Source organism: Anser cygnoides, chromosome 2, assembly GCF_040182565.1.
Source record: "Anser cygnoides isolate HZ-2024a breed goose chromosome 2, Taihu_goose_T2T_genome, whole genome shotgun sequence".
Lineage (NCBI taxonomy): Eukaryota > Metazoa > Chordata > Aves > Anseriformes > Anatidae > Anser > Anser cygnoides.
Window position 1 is genome coordinate 4,936,649 of NC_089874.1, and position 24,910 is coordinate 4,961,558.

Genomic DNA, 24,910 nt, shown 5'->3' on the forward strand with positions numbered 1-24,910 from the left:
CAGGTGTTGGTAATCTAATTTTCCGTAGTGTTAATTTCATGGGCTAGCAGTAAAAGCATGACCCTGTCATCTTTGACCTTATTTTTTAACTCGTGGAAAGTGAATTACCTCTTTCCCCAGCTCCAGGTGTTAAAGGTCAGATAACTAGACAAAAGTTCTGTGTATGTGCTATGCAAAACAAAGCCCCCTTCCAGATTTGTTTATAGGGACCAGCTTCTGTCATCCTCGTCTTTGAGCAAAGTAAGGAAGTTACCTCAAATCCTACATTCTCTGACCTGTGGGCTTTGCAATAAAATAGGTGGGAACAGGCGAAGGGCTGGGTTGTGCTGTCTTTGATTATAGCAAATAGTCCACTACGTTTCCAGTCTCAGATGAGACAAAAAGAAAAATTCTGAAAATTAAGGACAGCTTAGACAAGAGCATGTGTATCAGAATGGACCCTAAAAGAACAGCTGTAGAAAAGGTATATCAAAGAAGTACGAGTATTTTTTTCCCGTTTCCTTTTTTTCGTGGGGGATGTCACTGCCTTATTTTCATTTTTGCAAAAAGAAAGAATGAAGGGAAAAAGAGAGAGAGAGAGAGAAATGCATTATGGATGATTCTTTATTTATGTCATAAATACACTGGAGAGAATTTAAATGATTTTCCTGTGCATGGAAGGAAAAAAATCTTTAATACCCCAGTGTATTTTGATGAACTCTGTTAATGCTTTCAGTAGTTCATCACTGACCTGATTTAAAGTTCTTCCCTGATTCCCTCCTTCTCAGTGATGGCTAATTCTTGTATTACAGTGCTAATAAATCTTCTTAAATTCATTATTCTTAAACAGCGACATGTTAATTTAAATTAAAGAAGTACTGATGAAGTGGGTTTGTAGTTGTTGTTGTTTTGTTTTGATTTGATTTCAGAAGCAATTTTTTGTTACAGCCTGAGAAAATGGGCATTTTTTTCCTTTGAATATAAAATGTGAATATGCACATTGAGAAAATGTATGGCTGCAATAATGACTCGTAGTACGTACTGGTGCCCAGATGCAGTAGTGTGTCTTGCTTGCAATAGAGAACTAAACTACATTCTAGCTACTGGCTTGCAATTGATCTTATTTCTTCCATGTGGGTAGCTCTTCCAAGCTGTAGCAAAGCAAAGGAACAGAAGGACTGTACCAAGATTTGAGACAACTTGTAAAATCAATAGCCTCTTGGGTACTGGTAGTACTTGGTAATTAAGGCTTGGAGAAGCAGTAGGACAGCAAGTTAAGATTTGAAGAGGTGCAATCTCTTTGGTGATCTGAAAGACTTGGCAATTAGTACATGCAGAATATGTCCATAGTTTGGGGAGGCCAAATACTGACATGGTCTGACTGCTTTTACTTGCGTGGTTTCACCAAGTTATCTTGTGGGATGACCAGCGGTCCATGTGTAGCAGGACTCAATGTGCTAAAAACCTGGACTGTGCACCTTGTGCTGATAATAAAATCAGCACAGACAGCTGATTAAAACAAAAAAAGGGAAACAGAACTTGAGAATTTCAGAGGTGAATAACACAGGTGTAAAGTCAAGGCTTGGTCAGGAGACGGATTGGAATAGTATGAAATTTCTGCCTTGGACAAGGAGTGTATCTTTGTCCTGTTTTGTTTTGCATTTTGTTGGAGTAAAGAGAGAAATGATTGTGTATTACATTGTAATGAATTGTTTTATGAGAGGCAGTTCAGACAAGTTTAGAAAAAGCAATGTGTAATGCCGCTCTTCTACTAAGGGTTTATCCAGTTCTGGTCTGTAATTCAGCTAATGGTGATACTGTAAGGAATCCTGTATTTGAGAGCTGTTGCCTGTGAGGAACTGTAACATATTTTTAGTTTTGTTCTCTATGGCCGTTAGTATACTTCTCATGCTAATGCAGATATAGTGAATTTTTTTTTAGAAATGAAGACCTCAAAGATTCAAAGTTTGAACCAGTGTTGTAAAAGTAGCTCATCATTTGAAGGGCATGAACCCAGCAGAGTTCTTTATAGACAAAATCTTTTGCATTCTAGACACCAGAAAATCCAGTCTTGTAAGTGCCCAAACTGGATGAAAATCTTATACCAGCCTCAGCTGAGCTCAACACACTGCTCCAGAGCAAACCAGCCTCCCTGAGTTCTGGTACTCACGGGGTGATTTCTCTGCCTTGCCATAGTTTCTGTGCATGTAGTGTATGGAATTCTAAACAAAGCAGCAGGTCTCACCAACACAGATCAGCTCGTCAAAGGCTTTGCATGGATCTCCCCCTTGCTTGGTATCCATTTTGGCAATTACTATGCTTTGACGATCACTCGAATTCAGAAACCCCGAGTCCTCAGATGTGGAATGCTATCAAACCCTGCAACATGTCAGTAGAATTTAAGCAAAGGGTATCTGAGTAAAAAAAGAAAAAATAAGAAGAACTGGTGCACAAAAAAAAAAAAACTGTTTGCAATTATAAAATAAACTATTTGCATAAAATATTTCCATTTTAACTGAAAAAAAAATCCTGCAGTGTTGTGCTTGTGTGTCTGTGTTTCTTTGTGTCCCTTGGGAACTACTGAGTGACTCAGATAAGTTTCAGCTGGATTGGTAAAACAAAGTCTGTCAGTCTGTGGGTATTTTTCATCTCTGACACTTTGTTATTTTGTGTTGGTTTGTTTTTTTTTCGCCTTTCTTTATTTGAGAAACAAAGTCATACTGACAAATCAAGATCTGGTTACTGTGTTGCATGATTTGTGAATGCAGGCAAAATGCTCTTTGACCAAGGAACCAAAAATGATGCCATCCATTTACAACTTTGCTTTTGGCAGCAAAGCTCTTGTATTAAACCAAAAGGAAAAACAAAACAAAACAAAACAAAAAAAAAACCACAAGGGAAAAATGTATGTGTTGGTGCAGTGTGTGGCTGTGCACTTGTCTCTGTTCAGGATCTATATTTAGCTGAAGATGACAGTATCATTGCTGCCCTCTAGATGTGTTTATGCTTTGACAGTGTTAAGCTTTTATTAGTGTTTTAGAAAACAGATTAATTCACTTATTAGGGTATCCTCAAGCTTGATTAATTCAGCAGATGGGCAGTAATGAGACTCTTCACTGCTTGCAAAAAAGGTGGTTGTACTTAGAGCGTTACAGGCTAAAGTATGTCTACTTTAGTTCTTTCTTTTCATTGCAAATTGCCCTTTGCAATGGGGAGTTCCAGATGTTCATCCGATAGACAATGAGTGTTGATTCCCATAGCCTTGGCTGCCTGGTTGGGGTTTGTCTACCTGCGCAGGGCAGGGGTATTCAGTGGTGAGACACGTCCACGGGGGGTGACCGGCTTGGTTTGCGATGGTTGCAGGCAGGAGGTGGAAGCATTGGAAAGCTTCTGGCTTGAAGATGAAGATACAAATCTCTGTGTTTACAGGCAGGTATCCACAGCTAAGTAGCTAAGCTCTGAAACAAGTTAGCGGAGCGCTGTTCACTCCAGGGGATGGAGCCTGGAGAGTTACTTAGCTTAATGTATTTGGGCAGATAACTCAGTAGTCCATGCAGAAGCTCTTTTGCCATTTGATATGCCCAGAAGCATCTTGCCTGGTGCCTATCTCCTGTTTCACAGGGTCCAGGCCTTTTGTAGGTTTGTTTCATCTTCCAGGCCACATAGGCATTGCAGGTACTCTAAGAAAAATGATACGATGCCTGCATATGGGCAGCTGAATTCATCCCTGGGTGTCTGTTGAGCTGAACTGAACCCACACCTGAGGACTGATGTTAGGAGGTCAGCCTGCTTTTGTGATCAAAGTGGACAAAAGGTCTCTGTAGCTCTGGATCTCTCTGCAAATCCATCTCTCTTTTGGTACAGGAAAGCTCTTTGACTGAGATAGCCACTTGAGGTAAGTGTTTTGGGTATTGCAAAAAGCATCCTCATTTTCTCCAGGGACTACGGTGCAGAAAATAGGCACATAAGCACTGCAAACCTCGCATCGATGGGGATGTGGTCCCTCCTTGACTACTCCTTGTTCCAAGGGTATGTACAGCACCTTTTCCTTGCTAGCCCTACAACCAGATGTCTTGTTGACAATGATTTGGAGAGGGCTGGTGACTTAGCAACTGGGCTGTTGTTCAGGTGGACAGACATGGGAGAGAGCGAGCCATTGACATGAGTATCACAGCTGCATCTATTGACATGGCTTACTCCACGCTGAAAGAAAAACTCCTGCAGCTCTTGTTGTCTCATCTTGAACAGAGGCTTATAATCTTTTTTGTGCTGAGAGAAGGATGAAGAAGTGAATTAATAGTTCTTTTTTTTTTCATCCCTCCTCTTCTGAGAGGGGTTAAAGAGATTATTTAATTTTTAAAACAGCAAAAGAGCTAATTTTCATAGGTTAAACACCCATTCTATTAACAAGATCTAACCTCTGCTGTTTTTCATTACTATTAATTATTGTTCAAACTTCTGGAGCAGTGGTTTTAGCCTGCATATAAGCCTGCATAATGAGCCTTGCTTGGAAATTATCAGTTTTAGAGTCTTGTTCATACTTTATGGGTAGAGACCTGTCCCGGTAACTACAGAAATGTGCATTTTTATAAGTCACTGGCCTAGAGGCTCTATTAACATTTTCATTTTTGTTTTATCTTGTGTATTTTACTGCCTGAGTACTTCTATTGATTGCATATGCATGGCTTACTTTTTCCTGAGAGATTATTCTGGTTTGATTTCTAAAGGGTGCATTTTTGAAAGCCAAGACCTTTTGTAAAAGATGAAGACCATTTATGCTATGGTGGCCTTTCATCTTTACTGGAGAAAAAGAAAATAAAATGTCCATCAGCACTGCCTTGTCAGCATGAGCGGTGATTCCTCGAGGTACAGCTGGATGCAGTGAGGAGTTGCAGCTGAGGTATGGGCTGGCGGAAAGGACAAGGCAAGAGGAGAAGCATCCGAGTCTGAGAGCCAGCAGATGCTGAGCAGTGCTGGTGTGCTGCCATTTGGATTGAAGGGCTCTTTATATATTTAAAACACATTGCTGAGACGCGTTTCAAAGGTCAAACACAAAACTTTCTCTTTTTTGCTAAGCAATGCATGTGTGTCTTCAGCCTTAGAAAAGTACTACTAAACCCTAAAACTGCTCCTACCCCTTTCCCTTTTCTGTAACCTTGTTAGGTGTCTGGAAGGCTTTTATCCCACTGGACTGTTTAATGACTAGAGGAAACTCGGGGTAAGAAAAGATGTTTTGTAGCTGATTTCAATTATGGATTCACTACAAAAAGTTAGTAAAAAATGAGTCTGCCATTTTGCAGAAGTCATGTTTTAGCCATCCTGGGGTGACCAACGCTGTACTTGCCAATTAGGGAGTCAAGAGAACATAAAAGAATAAAGGAAGGAGATGGATGAGAAACGGAAAAAACACAGCAGAGGAAAAAGAAGGCCAGAATTGGAATTCTGGGGGAGGGAATTAAACATATTTTTAAGTTTGTAAAACTTCTCTCTGAGGAGACCAAATCTGCAGTTGATTAGGTCAGCTGGACTCCAATAGAGCTGTATCCAGATTAAGATTTCAACCATCTCTGTTCATTTTCTTTTGCTAGTTTAGGTTGAGCTTGTCCACAAATAAAGCAGTGGGAAGCTCTTGATTTCAGTGCATGCACAGATGGGAGAGGCTGTACATTTTTTCCTTAACTTTTTTTTTCTTTTTCTTTTCTTTCCATTGTGAAGCATAATTTGTGGTAAAAGATCACTCTGATTTTGCAGCTTGGAAGTAGAGTGTTGAAAACAAAAGGAGAAATTAAAATAACTCATCTTTCCTGCTGCCATCATCCTGTGAAATGTGTGATTTCTTCATTGATCACAGAACAGAAGTTAACTGCATGTAGTAAAATAAGAAGATTGTTAATGTTGCTTCAGCCATGTTGAGGGCCCTTTTCTTCAGCCAGTTAAACAGTGGGTAGAATTTTTGTTCTTCTCCAGTGAGTTATGAGAGGTGGCTTTGCTACGATCCTGTTTTGCCTGGTTGGGTTTCTCTTAAGTTTAGGCTCGATTTTTGCGGCATAATTGACACATTCCCCATGGTCAGGAACTGCTGTCGCCATTCTGCACCGGGCAGCCCTGATCCTCTGCCAAGGTCAGTCAGAGGCCTGGTCCCCTGCTTTGTCCTTCAGGGTGCTGATCCTGAACTCGGGGACGTCATCCAGGGCTGCTCAGAACAGTGACTTGTCGCAGTGAGAAAGCGCCCATGGGCCTGCGAGAGGGCTCTGAGCCTCGTGGCCTTCAGGAATGGGTCAACAAACAGGCCCTGAGCAGGTTTTCTGGAGGTTTCTGTGACCCTCTCGCTAAGGAAGCTGCCCGCACACCTCTCCATTGCTTGCCTGAGTGAGCTGTTGTCTAAACTGACAGCAGCTACCAGCTGGCAAACAGATGGATTGAGGTTCGGTCTCTTCCCACAAGTTAGGAATCAGACAATACTTGCACAATTGTGTGTTTGTGGGGCCAGGGGAGGAGTGGAAGAGGGAACAGCTCATGAACACGTTGGAAAGGGGATGAATCGGATGCATTACAAGGGGACACAAAGCAGGGATTTATTATCTCACAACATAAAAATGGCCCACACGGCTAGCTCTAGCGTCGGGCCTCTCGTGGATGTGGGATTTCCTTCGTTATTCTCCCTCACGACCAGTTTTCATCCAGCCAAGCCATGGGAGGGTGAGGTCTGAACACTTGCAAGGGAAGGAGCAACCAGGCTGTTCACTCCAGTCACCGAGCACTTGGGGCTCTCTGTGACTCCCTGGGCTTCGGCCTCTGTGTTTATTGCCACAAAACCTCAAGGAGTGTCACTGAGGGAATTCCGCTGAAGGATGGTCACCCGTAATTCTTCCTCTCAGCCACAGGGTGTCACTTAAAGTGCAGGTAAAGTAAGTGTCCACAGGCATCTGCACTGAGTCACTTGGGGGGTGGAAGTGACGGATGGGGGTGAAAGAAAACTGGTGTGACTGGTGGGCCTGGGCCTTGTCCTGCTGTAGTTACTGACAGTGCTGCCTCTGCAGCCTCCACATCCTGCTGGGTGGTAAAAGGGACGGACTGAAGTGAAGTGGGGACAAGGACACGGTGGAGGAGGAGATGGAGGATGCTCTGGAAGGAACCCTGTTGTCCTGCCTTTGTGGAGCACTTGCTAGGCAGCAGGATGCTGCCTGAGGGAACGTGGTTGGTGGTGGTTTCACCAGGGCTGCTCTGAAAGGCCAAAGGAAGGGAAGCACTAAGCTTTGTTCCCAAGCAGGTGTATAGTATGTTAGAAGATGTGGAGCTATGCAAAGCTTAATGCAGCCGTTCAGTTGTGGAGCACCTCCATGAGAAGCAGACAAGAGAACCTGCATTTGGATGACAGGAATTCTTCCTTGTAGATACCATGTTCATTCATAACTGTACTGCTTCCTGTTGCAGTACAATCAACTGGGTATTTCCTTCCAGAGTGCCCTGGCAGGGACTGTTAGATTTCCCCTGTGGACCCTCAGGTGCTTGGCAGATGCTCTAGGTTCTCCCTCTTCACAGAAATAACACATCTAGTAAATGCGGGACAATGCCTTCCTCAGCTGTGACTGCTCAACTTGCCTGTTGCTGATGGGAGGGGTGTTCTGCAGCTCAGTGAGCACACTGACTGGATTTAGGTGCTGGTTTATATTTCACAGAATCATAGAATCACAGAATCGTTTGGGTTGGGTGGGACCTTAAAGCCCATCTAGTGCCAACCCCCATCCACGGGCAGAGACACCTCCCACCAGCCCAGGCTGCCCGAAGTCCCATCCAGCCTGGCCTTGAAACCTCCAGGGATGGAGCATCCTCAGCTTCTCTGGACAGCCTCTGCCAGGGCTCACCTTTCCTTCTGTGTTCTTCAGTGGCATGGAAGTATCTTTGCTGTTCCTGTAATGGTGAATGTTTGTGACTTCTATGGCTTGTAAAGACAGTACTTCAAGTTGTGTCCTCATCCCAGTAAAGTTCACAGACTACAAATGCCATGCAAGACTCTGCTTACAGCCTGCTACCCCATGAAATGGAAACTCTTATTCAGTTTTGGACCGCAACATTGCTTATGACTTGACATCCAGTTTATAACAGCCATTCCTTAGTAGCTTGCAAAGGCAATAAGGACTATGATATCCCATTAAATTGGAGGGGAATGGATTTTTAGTAGATATTTTCCTTTTTCAGTGCAGTTTAATTCCTATCAGACATTACTCATGGAGTTTGTAGTCAGTAGCACTTGGGACAAATTCCTAAAATCAATAAAACTCAGATTGCTTTATGCTGACCAAGGTCTGCAGTGCTTGGAATAACAGAGGGCCAGACGCTGCTCCATTTGAGACTTGTGAAATAAGAAGCAATCTATTGAAGTGAATGATAAAAACAGAAACTAGTACAATGTTTCAAAATGAAAATATCCCTCCAAATCTCATGAAGTATTTTCCTTGGAAAAAATGGAAGGAGGAAGAACCATTCCCAACGTGCCTGTATTGTCCAAAGCCCCTGGTGGCTGGAAGGCACTGAACACACAGTGACACAAGGCTGCATGCAGTGCTTTATTCTCCTGAGTCAGCCAGGGAGCAAAGAGAGATTTGGAAGGTTAAAAATGTTCTATGGAAATGAGAAAGTCAAACTAGGAAATGACTTTGCTAGTTCACTGTTACCATCTTAACTAAACTTAGATGTGATCTCTCAGTGATTCTTTTTCTCACTGCTGGGAGTATTAATTTAATTATTGCTGAATTATGCCACTAATACCTGAAGCATCAGCATTTGCGTATCTTAAAGTACATGATGAGCAGTCATTCCTTCCAGAATCTCCAGGCTTTCCACCTCTATTGCCACTTTTCAATTAGAGCAGCTAAGGCAGAGTTTGGAAGTGAAGAGTTTTCAAGGATTCTGGTTTCTGCACTGATCTTAATACACTTGACAGACCACATGCTTTGAGCTCAGTTTGGAAACCGGTGAGGACAGCAGGTATTTAACTGCTGGAAATTGATTTCTAGGTATCATAAACTGCCAGGTTTTGCATATTCATGCCCTTGTCCTCTGAGCAGTGTGGGAGCCAGGTAACACTGCCACCAGCTCACAAGATCTCTGTAGAGTTAATGCCTTTCATTGATCCTTATCAACACTTTGCACGAAAGAAAGCCAGGATCCCATACATCTGTATTCAGTTCATTTTGGCCATCTACTTTGATCTTCTGAATTTCCAACTTCACATAAACTTCACGTGTAAATGCACCCACCTGCCCCACTAGCATGCCAAAAATTTGTATTTCACAAATGTCTGCCTTGTGTCAGGCCTCTCTAAAAATGCACATTTCCACCTGTCAGCTTGCGGCACTGTGCCAAAGTTGATTGTGACTAAGGAAGCCTTCTTTGCAGCACCAAAGTAACAAGGGTTGTGGGTTTGTTTTGTTTTGTTTTGTTTGTTTGAGAAGTGAGGGAACAAAGATCTTCTGGATCTGCATTCTACTTCAAAGAAAGCCTCCTCAAAACAGACAGGAGCAGATGCAAATGTAGGTGCGATGGTGCACTGCATTATCCAGCCCAGCCCAGAGGGGAGAGGCTGCAGCACGCCGAATGCCGATATTTGCTGCAGGTTCCTATTTTTTCTTGGGAAGGTCTAAAAGATCACCACTGACTTTTTTTCGTGTAGTTAAGTCATCCCTATCTACCTACAAAACCATTCTCAGCCTGGCTTTGTCTTTTTCATCCTAATCTCTCCATAACCCCTTCCTCTCTCAGTTCTCCTGTAAAATAAATTCTGGCAGCAATAATAATAGCAGTTTAATGCTCACACAAGAGCCATTTAGTACTTTATTTTATTCCTCCAGTGAATGCTAAGGGAATAGAAGGATCTGTGAGATGCGCTGGAGAGGCGAGTCTGTCAGAAGAGCACAGGCATCACAGTAGTTTTTTTCAGTTTATAAGTCCATGTAAGTATGTAAAATGTTCTCTTGTAACCAGAAACGTGATAAATAATTGTTTAATATTTCAGCAAATGGATGTAAGGTATTTACTGGAGATCCTCATTTTACTGATTCTCTGCTAGATTTCAGCTGCAATCCGTGACTGAGTTGCTGTGATTACATCAGCACACTACGGACGAGCACAAGTAGAACATCTCTTTTCGATTACAGGGCCTCGAGAGAATTTGTGGTGCTATTTTTTCATCACTTCTTCAACTCCTTAGGTAACCTGCATGCCTCCTTCAATGTGTTACCTCTCCTAGGTGCTCTATCAAAACCCCATTCCTGGTTCCCCATTCCTTGCAGTAGTTGGGCCAGGGACTGCAGGTTAATGGGGCAGACACATGAATGAGCCACTGATGCTCTGGGACCATATGGAAATCAACCATGTGTGCACTCAGCTTCTGGTATACCTGAGCTACAATTCCCTTTCTTAAATCTCAGGGAAATAAATTCATTCAGTTTTGGTAAATCGGACGTGTGACCAAGTCCTTGGGTTCTGGAGTAGTTTTGAAAACTCTACTGTGATTTCACCAGTATCTTCTAGAAGTGAACTGTTTCTAGTGATTTTGAGTGTACAGCTAAGAAAGTCCTGGCTTTGCTTGGTGAAAATAAGCATGGTGTGACAACATGATGTACTGCAGGTTGGACTAGATAACCTCTATTTCTCCTTCTAACCATCTGTGGGTCTGTGCTAGCCTATAGATTTCCAGTGGATCCTTCAGTATTCTCTATCATCCATCTCTTGTTCATCTTAGACAGCTGTGGCATGGCACTTAGTGGTGGTGTTTCTTTAGTTTCTAAGACACTCGAGCTGTAAGCAGAATATGCAGAATTTTTATCCCACGATGTGTAACAGAGAGGGGTCTTAGTCTCTTGTTGGGAACCTAGGTATCCTACACATTACTCTGTGTAATTGTTCTGCACCGCTTTACTTGCTTTAGTTCATCCTTTGCTTGATTTCTGGGGAATTAAGTGAATCTCACAGGGCACTGACCTTTGTCTAGTTGCCATGTTACCTTAACGAAAATCAGCTGGAAAAGGCAGGGCTAATTGCTTTGATTTAATCCTGAAATGTTGATGACTCATTGATGGCTCATTCAGGATAGCAGACACTCAAGGTAGAAGGACTGGATAAAAATAGCTTTCTTGAGATTAAGTTAAACAGTTTAAATGCTGAAAGTTTCAAATGTTTAGATCCTAGGTGTTGTATAACACTTGCTGGAAACTTGAACTCTGACTTTGGTATCCACATCCTCTTCCATCTCGAGGTAAAAGCAATAAACGTGCTGTCCAACTGTCAGCAGAAAGCAGCAGTGACTTGGTTCCAGGTGTCCCTGTGACAAGCCTGGCGCTTGCATCCAAGCAGCGATGTAAATGTCTGGCGCAGGAGTCCCTGACACATCTGGAAGGTGACACCTTCTGAGGCCATCTGGGAACACACAAACTATTTTTCAGAATTTAAAGGTTTCTCTTTTTGCTGAGACTGACTGATTTCCAGGGCTAATTTTTCTCCCTTCCATGAAGGGGAAGGAATTACAGAAAGTTACGGGAAAAGTGGAAGTATCAATAAAAAAGGATAGCACAGAAAAGACTGGCCAGTGGAAGAGCAGAGCATCAACCAAGTGGACTGGGAATGAAAAGGGAGGTGAAAGTGAGCAAAGACAGAGACCTTGTGCCTGGAAAAAACATGAGTTAAGAGTCACTGTGGGAATGTGTGAGAGTGGAGTTTCTCCAGAATGCTTTAGTGAAAGAGTTAAGTGATTTTAGATGCAGAAATGACACTGTGCAGGAGTAAGAGCTGGCAGTGTAGCATGGCAGATTGTGCAGAAGTAAGCAGCAGCAACGAGCTCCTAGGCAAGTGTTGTGGGGTTGGAAGGAAAGACGGCCTCAACTGCGAGCGAGGAGTGGCTCTGAAATTGGTGCTGTCAAAGAATGCAGTGTGTGAACCCTGGTGGAGGGAAGGGGCAAACACTAGGAGACACTCAGAAGGCATTTGTGGGGAACCACTGGAGTGCCATGTGTGCCAGCTGTGAGACAAAAAACAAAATCTCAGCTGCCACCCCAAAGGACAGCAGGTGAGAGAGGGGACTTGGTGGTTAAACACTGGAGATAAAGAATAAATGTGACACATGCTGTACTGCATCAAAGACAGGCAGGATGAAATAACAGGCACAGCTACCAACAGGGGAAAGGGAAGAAAAAAAAAAAAAAAAAGAAAGAAAGAAAAAGAAGAAAAAAAAAAACAGGGAGAAAAGAAAATACCAGAGCCAACATAGCTACCTTGCAAATGAGATGTATGGCTTAAATTTTAGTGTGTTTGGCTTAGGTGCTTCCTCTGTTTCCATGTTCCAATGAAAGAGTTGTTCATTCACTGTTTTTCTTAATGATCTTCTCTTGCTGCCTCTCCTCTGGCTTTCTTGGCCTTGGAGTTGGTTGTCAGGCAGGCAACAGGACCACAGCTTGACGCTGGTTCTGATTTTGTTCTGAAAACCTTGTTCCAAACCCTTTTTTCCAAACCTTTTTTCCAAACCCTTTTGGTTCTGATTTCATTGCCTCGAAAGCACAGCTTTCACTGTGAATGCAAAGACCTGCCTGACCATGGCTTGGTTTGGTCTGCCCAGGACATCACTGGCACGTGGGGTTGTTCTGGTATGCGGCCGCAGTCCATAGACAGCATTTGTCATTGTGCCTGTCTGAAAGGAATGGTAATAGGGTGGTTTCACCTGTAACTGTCAGAACAGACAGAAAATGAGACCTGCTTCACACCCTGTAATTGACCTCAGGCAAGCTGCTTCAGTCTCCTGTCCTTTGGTCTTGCCCTTTGTAAAGAAACTCCAATAAATCAGGAACTCTGAAGCCTTACAACTCTTTAAAGACCTCTGTCATGCCTTTTTGGTTTACAGTGCAAGAAGTTCTCTGATAATGTATCACCTCTATTCATCAGTGCCATTAATTTCTCTGGGGCTGAGAAGGACAGTTTTGAGGATAGAATCTGTGTTTTACAGTCCTTTATAAGGGCTTTAATACTAAGGCTTTGGGACATACAAATACTAAGTAGACTGTCAGATTTCAGTATCTCAATATCATTGTCTCCAAGGCTCTTTTTCAGCAATAAAATCTTCTATTCTCAACAAGAAAATGTGGAGTGAACAGAAAGCATCCCTTTGTGTGATTATCTGGGAAAACTGAATTTTTGTGATTAATATCTTCAGAGTTGCAAAAGTATCTATGAGCTTGGATATTTAATCTGTGTGATCATTACAGTTGCCAATATATTCCCGTGTTTGACCATCTACTTTTACAGTTAATCTATAGCCCTTTATTTTCGCGCCTTATTATCTTGGTGCAGATCTGCTGGTCTCTAGCACCTGCAATTTTTCTGTGTGCCAAAGGAAATGCTTAGTTATCAAAATCACATTTCTTCAGCTATTTGGTGCTCTACTCTGCAATGCAGAGTTGTTTCCTAGGCTACATTTGCTAGCATAATACATATTCTGTTGTCAGATATCCTATCCGGTGGGTTTTGCCTCATTCCTTGATCTAGTGAAGATAAATTATTGAACTGTCTTGCTTTATCAGTGGAGAATGTCTTCACTTTCCATAAACTGAGCTCAGTTTTGCAAATGATTTTTTTTTTCTGCAAATCCATTTCAGACACATCACTCAACATTGTAGCACAAATGAAGAAGAGGAATTCAAGCTCTCAGGTGGTGATGTAGAAAAGACAGTATGTTAAAAGGAAGCAACCTTTGATCAGGCTCTGCTTGCCTTTTTGTGCTAAAACCAAAGCAAGGGTATGTCGGCTCTCTGAAGGCTCGTTGCCTGTTTGATACACCAGCCCCACGAATGCAGTTGCAGTTTTTCTGTCCACGAGCAGTGCCGGTGTGTGAGGCAGTGCAGGTAGGGTCTGGGCAGCCTGCAGGGGTAAGAAATGAAACAGGAGTGACACCGCCAGCTTAACTCTACGTTAATGAAGAGGGAGAATGAACCTATGCTCAAGTGAGTAAGCAGTAAAAAGAGAAGCAGCGATCTATTGGCAGGACAGAAGGGAGAAGAGGGGAAAAGTAAAGGAAATAGGCAATGGGGGAGGATTAGCTTCTCACTGTGCACTGCGAGGTTTGGATCTGTCACTAGGGCAGACATTGTTCATACCAAAGCTGACGATCCTGTCTCTGTCCGTCCATCCCAAAGCCCAGTTCACAGGCATTAATCAGTTTACAAGTCAGTGTCTGGTTTGCTGCAGTTACAGTAAGTGTTTGCTTTTAATTAGCATCTTCTGGGTGCCTCTCGTTAATGGTCATCTCAGCAGTACGTGCTCTGGGACAAGACAGACGACTATCACTGGTCAGTTTTACTATTGCAATCCTTATTCACGAATGGCTATTATTAACTCTCCAGCTGTTCAACCATCACATCTATTTATATTGCCAGCAGTGACTAAGATGAGCTAATTACAGAGATTATGCAATTTGGTCGTATATTATATGTATAATTTTGTAATGAAGGGGTAGTGCTATTTAGAAGCTGTTCTCATAAGCCTCCCTTTGACTACAAAGGTCTGGCAGGAAGCTTTGCAAGAGAAACTTTACATAAAATGGTTATTTAAGAGTCAGATCATTGACAGGGAGAAAGATCTTGAGACATTACTATGTTCTTTTGGAAGCAAGTGCTAATATATTAAAAATCTTCTTTATGGATTAGTAGCTTTTAGCTCCAGTGCTGGTAGTGCCCTGAATGCTTAAATGGATCTTATGAATACATGTAAATGTAATCGATCCTTTGCAGTACTGATTTCTTTTTATCTTTTTTTTTTTTTTCAAGATCAAGCAGGCAAGAGATTTTGTTGTTGTTGTTGTGCCCTGGTGGTTTTTGTCATGGTGTTATTTGCGGTATTTTTTTCCCCATTTGTTTCTTCCTGTATGGGTAAGCTTATTGATGATTGTTGGTAGTAAAAGTTACCTTCATTCTGCTTGTACTTCTGTAGTGCCTAGGGATCAGATCTTTGGTGGGCTCAAGACAAACTGTGGAAAATATGTTCTTCCCCAGGCAGCTATTTGGAGGCTCTTTAAAAAGGTCCTAACAGGAAAGAGAAGAGGATGCGGATTATGGAATAAATATGGAAAAACTCATTCTAATATTATTTGAAAATTCTTAAGGGTTGGAAATACAATTATGGGGACTGCAGGAGGGTTCAGGACAGAGCACAGCATGTTGTCCGAGGGAAGGGCTTCCAGAGCGCTGAGCAATGCGCTGGGGCATTTGAACAGTATTTGTAGATTGGAGTTTCTGTGCACTCTGTGCAAGCTGATTTAATTCTCAGTGGTATATCCTACCTTGAACATGGAAGATTGATTATTTCTCCAAAGAACCGTGCAAGGGGGTAGGTCTGCTTTGTAATTCAGACGTGTGAATTAAGTTGTTGACTTCTAGACGTGCAGCTAGGTTCGCTTGACTCAGTACCACGAGCATCACAGCTGTAACAGCACCATGCCCAGTTTCTGATGCTCAGGCCCAGCCAGGACTAAAAGGCAGGGATGTTAACATCTGTGTATGCTACTGCAGCCTTGCTGCCCATTTCAGCTTGGTTGCATTCCCATTGCTTCTCTGTAAATATTCCCTATAGTCGTGATTCTCACATGTTGTGGTAGCATGGAAGCAAGTAGTGACCTGGGCATGAATTTTAAGTGAGTTGTAAATATTTTAAATTCAACACCTTATCTATTGCTAAATGCACTAACTGGTTTTCAGCCTTGGAAAACAATCAGGATTTGGTGTGCTGGCATTTTTATACCTTAGCAGCTTAGTGAAATCATATGGAGAAATTCTCTTTGCATGCAGCACGTATCCTTTCCCAAAACAGACACCAGACTAAATTGGCTTGTTATATTTGCCTTAAGTTCTAGGTTGGTTGTCTTTCTTCAAAGGATTCCAAAACTGATCTTTCTTTCATTGAAACAAACTCACTGATCTGTAGTAATTATCTTCATTCACTGCAAAGATTTTTACGCTTTTCTGGAGTTTCTGAAATCATGTCCTATTTAACACAGTCCTTGAAACTCCACAAAGCTGTAAAAGCTGAACGTGTTTCTGCCTTGTCTAACTTAGCTCCAAAGATGAGGCTCTCTCAGTTTTCATACAGTCTGCTGCTACCAGCTGATCGTCTAGGGAGGATGCCATGACATTTCCAGGCTTTCCTTCACTAACTGATCTTCAGGAACCTGAGTTTCCACTGGTTCAGCAGCATTTGTGAATCCACTTCCCTCACAGTCATTGCAGGGCAAATTGTCTTTATATTTATACTGATGTTACATAGGATATTGGAAAGGGCAGCTGATGAAGCTCTTTCTGTTCAGTATTTTCCCTCCACCGTAACCAAGTAGGACTCTCCTAAAGGCATGCTGAATGTAGGCATAAGCGCTGACGTGTAACTGCATGAACTGGTTACTTCTGTTGATCTAGATGATTCACCTGGTCACAAAACAAAGTCTTTTGAAAGCTTCAACAGGTAAGGATGTGTCAGTGCTATTATATGGCTCACAAAATCTTTCTGCAAATGTGTTATCTGTAACTCAGCGTTTAAGTTCTGAGATTGGTTATTTTGACTGATCCTGAGCAACAGTATTTCAGGAAGGGAAACGTGTAAGTGGACAGTAAGTAGTAAAGAGATGGTAGAAGGATTTAAAGTAGGCTTTGTAAACTGACTGCTCTCGTGTAATCAAATAGTATTCTCCGCAGTTGGAAGCATCCCGTGAATAGTTTTCATAAATGATTTTCAATAGTAAAGTAAGAGAGACACTTGAAGTAATTGCTATATGCACACTGCATTTTAAATCTATTTAACCAGAGATAATGAGCTATACTCCTCTCTTAGACTGAACTAAATCCCAAGTAATTCTCTGAAGCTGAATGTTTCTTCCTATCATATTCTGGATGTACAATCATGTAACAGCTAATTATAGTGATTAACTGAATTTCACAGATGATGACCCGAAGAAACTGCTACATGATGTATATTGCATTTCTTTCGTGTTTCAAAGATAATGAGAGCAAATCGTAGTTAACATTGTACTCTCATTAGAAAGTCTGCTAACCTTCTTCTATTGATTTGATCCAAAGATAAATTCTTGTACACCGGGAGGAAAAGGCATTTTATCCTAAACACTTCATGTGTAATTACAAAAATAATCTTTTATCTATATAAAGATTTAGATTCTATTTTAAGAGGAGCAGAGTTAAAGGGTAGTGCATCACACGAGCTCGTTGTACATGATATAGTTAAGATCAGATACCCGAGAAGAACAAAATTCTTGGTAATGATTTCCTTTAAAAAATCTTCAGTGAGAACTACTCCAGGACATTGTAACTGCATAAGTGACAGTCAAGTCGTCTTTTATTCGCTAATGCTTCATTTGAGAAATGATATGCAGCAAACCTCTCCTTGGAAATTACAGCAAGTGAAACGAGGGTTTGGCCATGAACCCCCAGTGAGTTTTTATGCGAGTGTCAGGAGCACTTCTGTAAGAGTCAGCTTCCCCTCAGCATGTTTCCTGTGGTCATCCCATCTTTGGGACTGCAGGTTGGTTCCACACTGTGGATTTGGTGAAGGTCTGTCCTGGAACAGCTGTGTTCTTTGTTAGCTGTGATCTGTGACCACTTCTTTGTTACACTGCTCGCAATCTGCTCATGATCTGGCTTGGATCCCGCACCTTAGCCCCCAGTTTCTTCTTGTGCTGTTTCTTCATAAGCTTAGCTCACAAAAATTTGGGAAAGGTGCTGTTTTCAACATCTAATTATAACTTAGCACTATGGATCACTATACTACGTTTTATTACTTTAAAACAAGCAAACAACAAAACAAACAAAAAAGCCAACACATTGTTTCATGTCTTTATTTCTTTCCTTCCCCCTTGTCTAGAGGTAAGGTCTGACCCACAAAGGGCGTTATATGCCTTCAGGGGTGGTGAATGTACTAATGAGGAAAAACCTGCACGTCTTTGGCAATCTGCATTACTGTGTGAAAGGGAGATGATGGAGTAGTTGGAGATAGACTGGGTCTCCCTATTGTAATGTTTCAAAATAAAATTCCTAGAGTAAAAATGGAAACAAACAATGTTAGAGCTTAATAGAACAGCACTTACTTAGTCTCTTGAGGCACTGGGCCAAAATGAATATTTCCAGTGGAAACTATAAAAGTGACTGCTTATTTTTTTTACAGGAGAGGCTTCAGGGTTTGGATGCTTATTTGTGTAGAGCTTTTATGTTGCACTACAGATTTTTTCCTGGTCACGTTCAGTTCAAAGTAGGCCCAAACTGTTATAAATGGCATACTTTCCAACAATATAATGTAGCTTTTTTATGAACACGATGGTTGCATTGCTATACAGCATAATTCACTGCTCTGTAAAGGTAATCAAATTTCCATCCTAATTTAAAAAATACAAATTTAATTTAATCCACCTATTAAAGAAAAAGAATTCTGACACCACCTTTACCACATTTGATGTATAAGCCGGTAGCTCATTGTTATTTGGCAGATGAAGTCAGGTTTTATTGCTTTGAAAAGCATTATAAATTAAAGACACCTTCTCATTCACTTTGTGTTCTTCAAAGTCCAATGCAGTTTGCCTGCTATTCACACATTTCAGCTTCTCTCTTCTACAGTGCAATTGTTCATGGCAAACTTGGGCTTTAAGATTTTGTGGTTGGGTACCAAGCAGAATATGAATTAAGCAGTCCGTGTTTGAATACCTAATGGTTAAATAGTACACACTGGGGACTCTCTGGGGACAATTCTGTGGTTGAAATGGAAATGGTACTGGGAGTAAATCTTGCCCCAGTATAAGAAATTTAATTTATGAGTGCTCACTGATGATTTTCTTTTCTTTTCTTTTTACCAAGGAAAGTACTAAGTGTCGAAACGGGAGAATCTGGTCTAAATGAAAATGAATGGCAAACACTAAACACTTCTCTAGGTGAATGAGCGCTTTCAGACATATAATTTTTTTTTATTATTTTCTTGCTCTCTTTGAAAGGAAATGCCAAACCTTTATAAAGACAACTTTTTTTCTTCTATTTCTCTTTGTATGTTCTAAAAATTGTCTTCCTGCATTATCACTGTAAACAAGGAGTCTTAGTGCCTATCTCCCATGTCAACATGACAGAAAATTTGCAGTTGTTTAAAGAGCAAGCAAAGTCAGCTACTGAATGATAGGAACTTTCCACAACATTCTGCTGTATAGTCCCTCTGTACAGTTACATGTATAACACTTTAAATCTGTCGTGGGATCACACATCACCAACTCTTTTATCCTTTTGAAACACCTAGAGCATTTTCTCCCCCTCCAAGTTCTTGGCAGATGTCCTTGCTGGATGTATCATTTGCTTAGGGATGGTGCTGTGGTGATAAGCCTGCCTTGATCTCCTCACCTCCTTCTTTCCTTTCCCCAGTGCCTCATTCATGCTTGTACTGTCCTTTGGGAACCATACTATGAAGAGTCTTGGCAGACTAACCTGAATTAAAGAATATATATATATATATATATATATTCTTTACATTATTCTTTATATATTCTAAACACCTTTTGTTTAGAACAAGCTCCTTCTTAGCAATCTCAGAAGTGAAAGAAGAGTTTTAGCGTTCTGGGATGTGGGTCTAATGCCTTAGAAACCAGCACGGACAAGCTTGGGCTATTGTATTCACTTATAGTATATGTCCTCCAATCTCTTGCAGGACTGCAGAAATTAAAGGATAGTGATTATAACCAGAAATAAAATGTACAAAGATGGCCTGAAAGTGAGGAATTAAAGGTGTCAGCAGTATAACTTCAAAGCAAGCAAAATAATGTAATTTCAGACTGGTAGACATGGAGAGAAGCTTGTCTTGGGAATGAATGGATGTTGAGGAGACACCTGAGCTAAGCATAAGGTTTCTGCCCTTTACTTAAAGCAGTGCATCTAACTTGAGAACAGGGTATTTGCAATATGTGCAATGTTTTGTGCTACTCTGAAATGACTTTTCCTTTTCATCCACTTCCTGGTAGTCACAGAACTATGCGGTGAATTATTCAAAGAGAACACTGGTCTTTGCCATCTTTGGTAGCACCAGTTTGGGACACAGAGGATCACCAACCTTTGCATTTCAGATGCCTCATTACTTGTGGGTCAGACGTAAGAGATTGCAATGGTGGCCAAAACTTCAATTGCCACAGGGTCTCCTTTGCCTTTTGGCACTAGTAGGCTGCCCAAACGCTTCTGTATTACCTTGAAATTTGTGCTGGGAGAGAAGTCCAATGACCTCTCTGCAGAGAGAATTGTCCTTCCTTGAGGTGGGCTTCCAACAGAAGGTAGTTTGCCTTTGGAGGATTGAATACCATTATAAAGATGGCTCTTGGCCAGGTTTGAAAACCTGATCCTTTTCACAGTAGGACTTTTTGGAGAGTCCTACAGGTAGCAATGGAATCACATATGCCTGAGTCTTGAAGAGGTGTGTGTGACAATGCTGAAGATGTCACACCACATTTACCAAACCGCAGCGAACCTGAAGCCATATGGGAAGTTTGAGAGATGGCCTAGCAATCATTCCTAGTTGAAATGATCTCAGGCTTTTAAGATCCATCCGAAAGCTTAGCCAAGAAATGAAGCTGGTGAAATGCTTTTCTTAGACTGTCACAGCATGTGCTGACAGAACACATTATGTGCTATAAAATTAGAAGAGATTTTAAAATTCCCTTTCTCCCTCCCATGCCATTTCAAACCCCCAAAGAGACAATAATTATCAGGTGATAATTTTCAGAAAGCACCTTCCCACATAACAGCAGGTTTTCCAGATGAGTGATGCATTGTGTTAATAAGGTTATGTCAGGCGAACAGCCTCTTTTCCTCTTTTCCCACCTGCCTGAGCTTGTTATAGATAAAGCATGGTCTTCCTGGCCCACGTGTAATCACTCAGCAAATTGTGCACAGGGGGATTTTATTTGGGCAGAAAGGTCATTTGGTGGGGAGCTGGGAGATACCTTGGGAAGCTGGACTGAAACAGAGACCAAGGAGCACTGCAGAGTTCGATCTTGCACTTGGAATGTCAAATGAGCATCTTTGATCTGCCTCTTCTGATTCAGAAGGTGGTGTGTACATGAAGGCAACCCTCCTGAAACAATGTGGTCCTTTACAGTTCCCTCTCAAAACAAATCTCATTACTTTTTCACTTCCTTTGTGATATCACTTGCAAATCACTTAATTTTCTGATATCTGTCCAGTACTAATGTACATTAGGTGAAACAGTATTTGTCAGCTTTCTAATTCCACTTAAAGTTTTGACATATGCTGTCTTAGAGGAAGGGATAGGCACATGATTCACGTTTTATTCTACACTTCAGGGAAACATATAAATGTGGCAGTATTTACAGGAATGGAAGCAGTAATATAAGGCACAGGAAGGGGAGCCCTGGGTGGTTTAGCAGTTGGTGGACTTTCAAATTCAGGACCTAACAAGTAGATACATTATGAGCATAGTGCATCTACAATGCCAACTAATGCCTGCCTCTCTTCTTACCAGACAAAACATAAAGATGTTCCCCATGGCAGCACTGTGCTTGGTTTATGTTATTTATTCAATAAGCCTTTTGGCACTAGTTTAAGGGATAGAAAGAGAAAAGCTAGTAGACAGGATGGCAAAACCGTAACCCAGCGCTCAGCGCTCTTTAAAGTAATTTCTTTAATAAATGTTTTTTTGTGTCTCTTTTTGGCTGTGTAAGAAAGAAGAAAGATCTGAGGTGGGTGTTACTTTTCTTCCAGCGAGTGTTTTCATGTAGTTGTTCTTAAACCTTCCTTATCCTGCTCCCCAGTGGGAGAAGGGAGGTATTTATAGGGAGAGACAATCAACAGAAAGCACACTACTGTTATTAGGTATAACAGGACTTTAAGACTTAGAATTATTGTTGTATTTCCTTGTATCTGCAGGGGCTTTGCTTTCTTATATCAAACAGACCTGATCTGTGCTGGCTTAAAGGAGCTATTTATATCCTGTCACATCAGCAGTCATCTCCACAATCAAAATTCAGGCTCCTGGTGTTGCTGAATATTTTGCTTATCCTGCAGAATAGTATGATTAGGAGGGATTTTGTATTAAGGATAATCAAGTCAACTTCACAGAAATGGGTAGAACCCGCCGAATTCTTATCCGCTTCTTGAAATTACATTTTTGGAAAGAGAATTGTGTCTCAGCAAAGTGGGCTGGCTTATATCTGCCAAGAAGCACTCGGATTTTTTAAGCTCTTATATCATGTTTTGTTATGAAAGTTATCTGTACTATGCTTGCAGTCTTTTTTGTTGTTGTTGTTGGTTGGTTTTCTCATGTAGGCAGATTCTTTCTTCCCTGCACTCTTATGCTAGATGTTTAGGCTTAAGGAAGACAAGGAGCTTTCTGGCAGCCAAGCCCAGCATAAGCTGACAGAGTGTATGTTGTGCTTTTGTCCAGACATCGTAAGACATACTGTATTGGGCTTATGTGGCAAGGTTTTAGTAGCTGGGAAGCTGCAGGGGTGGCTTCTGTGAGCAGAGCCCAGCAGCTGCCCCATGGCAGATCAGAGGCAGCTCCAAAAGGGACCTGCTGCTGGCCATGAGTGCTGCTGGTTGGGTCTCTAGGAGAGAAAAAAAAAAAAAAAAAAAAAAAAAAAAAAAAAAAACCAAACAAAAAACAACAACAACAACAACAACAAAAAAAAACCTTCTGTGCTACAGCAGCTGGGAGAGAGGGGTGAGAAATGTGAGAGAAGCAGCCCTGCAGCCCCCAAGGCGAGTGCAGCAGGAGGGCAGGAGGTGCTCCAGGCACGCAGCACAATTCCCCTGCGGCCTGTGGAGAGGCCCCTGGTGGAGCAGGCTGTCCCCCTGCAGCCCACGGGTCCCACACGGAGCAGATCTCCACGCTGCAGCCCGTGGAGGAGCCCCCGGTGGAGCAGGTGGATGTGGCCTGGAGGAGGCTGCGGCCCACGGAGAGCCCCCGCAGGAGCAGGCCCCGGGCCGGAGCTGCAGCCCGTGGAGAGGAGCCCCCGCAGGAGCAGGGGGTCTGGGGGGAGCTGCCGCCCGTGGGGGACCCGTGCTGGAGCAGTTTGCTCCTGGGGGACGGACCCCGTGGGACGGAGCCGTGTGGGAGCAGGTCTTGAAGAGCTGCTGCCTGTGGGCAGCCCCCGCAGGCTCAGTTGGGGAAGGACGGCATCCCGTGGGAGGGACCCCGCGTGGAGCAGGGCAGAGAGGGACCGTCAGGGAGCGGCGGGGACAAAGCCTCAGGGACTGACCGCAGCCCCTGTTCCCCTGTGCTGCTTGGGGTGGATGAGTGAGAAGAGGGTGGATAGGGAAAGGTTTTTCAGTTTACTTTTAATTCTCACTTCGCTGTTAGTAACAAGCAATGAATTGTATTAGTTTTCCATATGCTGAGTCTGTTTTGCCCGTGACTGTAATTGGTGATCCCCTCCCTGTCCTCGTCTGAACCCACAAGCTGTATTTTCATCCTGTTTTCTTCCTCTGTTCTATTGAGGAGGGAGAGTAATTGAGCAGCATGTTGGTGCTTAGCTGCCCCATTGTTGTTAAACCACCACGCATGCCACTGTTGTTAACCCACCACACGTGTAACAAGATCTATCTGAATCGTCTCTTAAGACTGTAATTTTCTAAAAGGCATTGTAATAAGAAATATAATACTGGATTTATGATCCAAACAAGAGTTTGACATGAGAAAAAAAAAAAAAATCCCTGCACATCTGAATAACTGTTCTGGTTCATGATGAACCTTCTTAACAGATAAAACCCAAATGCTGAGTCTGTGGTAGTCAGGTCTTGTAGCTTCTCGTGACCTTTTAGCAGGAGTAGTTCCGTGTGTAACGTGTGGTATCTTTCCCTGTATTCCCAAGTCACTCATATTTTCTGAGGGCCCTTGTCTCTCCTGTGTGCTGCTCCTGAGGCTTTCTCTTGCAGCTTCTTCTGTCAGACTGGAGGTTTCACCTCAATTCCACGTCAAATGGCATATTAACTGTACCAGGCGAATACCACATGGATGGGCCCATTCTGGAATCCGTTCCCATCACCAGTCACCAACTGCTCCCTTTCTCAGACACTTTTATCATTATCTTGTGAAGAGTCCTTAACTGGGACTGGGTCAGGATTCCCACTGAACACTGACTTCGTGCTCTATCACAAACCATTCATACAACTGCCGTGTTTTGCTTACGTGATTACAACTTGGATTTCATAAGGTCACCAAGTTCCTAAATGAATTCCAGGCAGTGAGGACTCTGTGAGAAGAACATAGGTCCCCGCGTTCCCACTTACCTCAGCAGAAATGAGACGAAAGGGAGGCTGCACTCTGGGACTCGTTTATCTCATCAGGCTGTACAAATTGTGTTTTCGAGTCAGCTGTCCTCAGAGAGCTCCACCCTCAGGCTCCTTTCCCCTCTCTCCCACTACTGTGCTAATCAGATCATAGTGCTTCTCAACTCCACTGTGCCTTATCTACAGGTAATACAGTACAGCTACACCTCTCCTTGTTGTCATTGCCATCTCGCGGTGCGTTCAGTAATTATGGCAAGTGACTAATTGAATTCTGAATTTCAACTAAGAGGCAATTATTATGAAGATCAACCATCATTATCAGCTTCTGCCCTGGTAGCATTTCAGAAGGGGGTTAACCAGGGAGCTTCATAGCTGTGTGCTCTCCTAGTCAGTCAAGCTGAGAAACAAACTGGGCTTCAGCCCAGTGTGTGTGTGTATATATATATATATATATATAAAAAATATATGTATATAAAGGCACTTGTATGTACCTTAGGTAATTAAGCTCTCCCTGTTGTCAATAGAGAAGTAGTCCATGGACCATGAAGATCAAATCAGCTCCACGAAGTGAACAGCCGCTGATCACCTGAGTCTCAGTCTAGGCCGTGGTGGCTGCAGTCACT

General features: G+C 42.3%; 1 protein-coding gene across 5 annotated transcripts in view; it reads left to right on the top strand.

The window, feature by feature from the left end:
- CRHR2 (corticotropin releasing hormone receptor 2) overlaps positions 1-24,910 on the top strand; it is a 156,728-nt gene that overhangs the window by 51,777 nt on the left and 80,041 nt on the right. The window lies entirely within an intron of this gene.